Source organism: Phaenicophaeus curvirostris, chromosome 2 (genome assembly GCF_032191515.1).
Source record: "Phaenicophaeus curvirostris isolate KB17595 chromosome 2, BPBGC_Pcur_1.0, whole genome shotgun sequence".
In the NCBI taxonomy this organism is placed as follows: Eukaryota; Metazoa; Chordata; class Aves; order Cuculiformes; family Cuculidae; genus Phaenicophaeus; species Phaenicophaeus curvirostris.
The window spans coordinates 72,674,372-72,677,953 of NC_091393.1; positions in this window are offsets into that span (position 1 = coordinate 72,674,372).

The window sequence follows — 3,582 nt, forward strand, 5'->3', positions numbered from 1 at the left end:
ACAGAATTGGGGCAATATAAGCCTGGGAGGAGGAGGATGGGAGGACAATGTCCTGGCACTGTAAATTTGTTGGATGTCAGCTTCTGTGCATCAGGAGGAAACTTGGTGTCAGTCAGACTGTGACAAGCACAGCTAGCCAGTGTATGGCAAAAGATGTAGTCCACAGAGCCAGAGAGCCAGACTTCCCTTTTGGCAAAGCACCTGGGAGAATAAAGCACGCCCAGAGGAAAGAAAACCAAAATCCTCACAGCTGACAAAGCAGATAAAGCAGAACTCCTTATGTGCAGCAGCGGTGCTCATCTGAGATCCTCATTCCTATGCCTTCCAACTAGACCTGCTCTTGGACCTTTCTTCTGCTTCCCCTCCATACTTGCTCCCCAGTCATTCATTGTCTCTCAGGTCACCCATTTGCTCTGACCTTGCTTCCCTGCCTTGGAAGACTGGAACTGTCTTGAACAAAGGCTCCTCTCCGATGCTCACTCGTGCACTCCTTGTATTCAAAGCCTGAGTCTGCCTCCTGACCAAGAACACAATTGACGGTAGAGATAATACACTCACACACTGAGAGCAGGTGTTATTCTGCCTGACTTTCCCGAGAGTGAATCTTGAAGGGCTATCAGCACTTTGCCTTGTAAAACTGCAGCATTTTTTAATAAGGCAGATAGGTGCTCTAGAATGGCATTAGCAATTTGCTAAGTGGGTAAATAGATAATGGCCCAAGGCTCCTTCATTTGTACTGAACTAAAATCTAATAGCATGTTAGATGGATTCTAAAAAATGCAGTCACCCAAAGCATCCCTTCTCTCACTAATTCTAGCAGGAAAGAAAAAAAAAATTGCACTGATATACCTTCTAGGAGTCAAGTCCTCCCATGTTTTTCTGAAACTTGGCCTCAGCCTGTTCTTGTGGCTTGTTAAGAATTTCTTACACAACTTAGAGAATATCCTTCAGCCCTAACCCTGAAAACTAGCTTCCTTGTTAATATCAACAAATACAAAAAGGAAAAAGGACCATGAAGTCAAATCATCCTTAAATGAGGTATTGTTTATTACTCTATTCAGATATTTTTTTTCAGAGTTGCTGCCCTTTTCCATCATGTTCACACACTGTAAAGTTACTTATACCCATATGCCAAGAAATCCAGATGGTCTGTCCTGTAAACACACTTTGTAGTGGTATGGGTAAACAGGTGAAATGAAATGGATACCTTCAATACATTAAACTTTGAAGGGCGTGAATTCAAATAAATGTCAATGATGAGCAAATTTTATTAACATAATGTAACTTTGTCAAGGTGGGGAGGTAATTAAGGCTACAGAAGTCATTAGTTACTTCATGTATCTGTACAAGGAACTGTCAAAAGAAACTGTCTTCAGATAAATTGTGTGTTTGCATCAAATCTCTGTCTCGGTGTTTCTGCCAGCCTCCTCGTCTGACTGCTTTCCATCCTTGAGCTGTGACCTACCTCGGAGGTTTGTTTTGCTTTAGGCATTAGAGCAAATCAGACATTAGACATTATCTGAAAAAGATTAATATGTTGTTGTACACTTCCCAGCATTCAGCTTGCTCTTTACCTCCCACTGATATACTCAGTACAATGCTAATCACTCCAGGTAGGTTGGCAAGTGAACTGGGACAAGGGGTCTTGAAACATGTGATTATTGGACTTTCGGGTATGTTTTTGTATTATATTGTGCATATTCCAACTTGCAGTATCATATAGATGAGGAATTTAGCAACTACTCAGGCAGGCACTAAACATATGCTTTATGGCTTCTGCTTTCTTCTCCTGGCACATTTCGGTTACATTTTTAGGTCTTTACTGTACCTCTTGGTTAACAAAAGAGATGGGGAAGTGTTTTCTGGCATACTGGAAGAGTTGTGAAGCATCTGTAGACCTTTCTGGGCAGTTGCACAGTCAGCATCCTTTTCCCTGTGGCTACAGAAAATTGATGTAATATGCAAGGCAACTCCTTCTAGTCCTCTGTTCCAAAGCCAACTTGCAGCAGTATCTTGATTTTGAGGAAATTGCCTAACTCCCCCTAATTTCTGCTAAGAATTTTATCAAGGCAAAGTTTCTCACAAGCCTGAAATAGTCAAGGTTTTGAGCTGACAAGCTGTATTGTGACAGCTGAAATGCCATATCAGATTACAAAAAGCAGTATTTTACAGAAAACCATGTCAGAACAGAAGCTGAGCACATTTAAACTTTGCATCTTCTAGGTCTTTACATATAAGACTGAGCAGATCTGAACAATTCAGGGATCCAGCTTCTGAGGGAAGTAACAAGAAGGCTTTAATGAAAGATTAAATCTACTTTGCCACTGGAGAAATCCTGTTCTTGACCTGAGCAAAGGTTCTCCTCTACAACACAGTATTTCTTTTTGCCTGTCGTGATGGTTATTATTTTAGTGATAAGAGTGGGTAGTCTGAACAAGACCTAAGGATTTGTACATTTAGAAGAGCAATCATACAGGAAGGATAATACAGACAAAAACCTCCTGCAATAGTGAGACATTTCTCAGCAGACTAAGCTAAGAAATCAAATGTAATACATGACAAAGGAAAAATAACACAATTGCAATAGCTACTATAAGAATCTCTTCCTGCTTTCTAGAGAATACATACTTGAGAAACCCTGTAAAGCAAAGATTTCTCATTCAGCAAACACTTTTCATGTTCTAATCATGGTATTACTGGTCTACACAGAAAACACCTGATTCTCCATTTCACTCAAACTTCCCCTATGCTAATGACTAACAGACTTTTCCAATGGAAGTTATGGCCTAAAATCTCATTAGGTTCTAAATGCCCAGGTCCCATAAGAAGCACGTGCCCAAGCAGAGGCTCGAACCTGCTTTCTAGAATACAAAAAGCAGTATAGTCACAGAACTAGCATTCTTCTTGGATCATAATGGACTGGAAATTTAATCCAGGCTTACACACACAGAATATGAAGTCAAAGGCAATTAAGCTTTATCTTAAAAATAAACACAGTTCTTGCCATTCTACATCTCAGTTCCTCATTTACAGAAATAATATGGGAGAATGTAGCTGCACGTCTCATTAATGCTCAATAATGTAAGTGCTTATCTGGAAATAGATGGCTGTGCTCCTAAAACATACTGAAAGAATGGAATTACACAGCATTCGCTCCCTAGAAATTTTAAGGATAAATATGATGTGTATTAAATCATCCACGACTCCCATGTTCTGATAGGAAGATACAGATAAATGTGGCTTTCTAATGAAGAACAGTCTACAGACTGTGTCAGGAATTTACCTAAATACTTCAGAGAAAGCTTCTGCAACTTTGCTATTACCTTCACTAGAACCAAAGTACAGGTTTCTTGTCTCTAATTATTTAAAACTAGCGTACATCCCAAAGTGTCCTACTTACATGGAGTCTGCCCTTAAAACCCCAAGGAAGTAAACCAAATTGGAGAAGTCAGCTGAATTAAGGTAGTAGAATTTATCGACCCCTTGGTCCCATATTTCTGCAAATCTATTGTAGTCTACTTCATTACAGCAGAAAACACAACTTTGTTTTGGCAAGGCTACGTACTGAATCACAAAGCCATA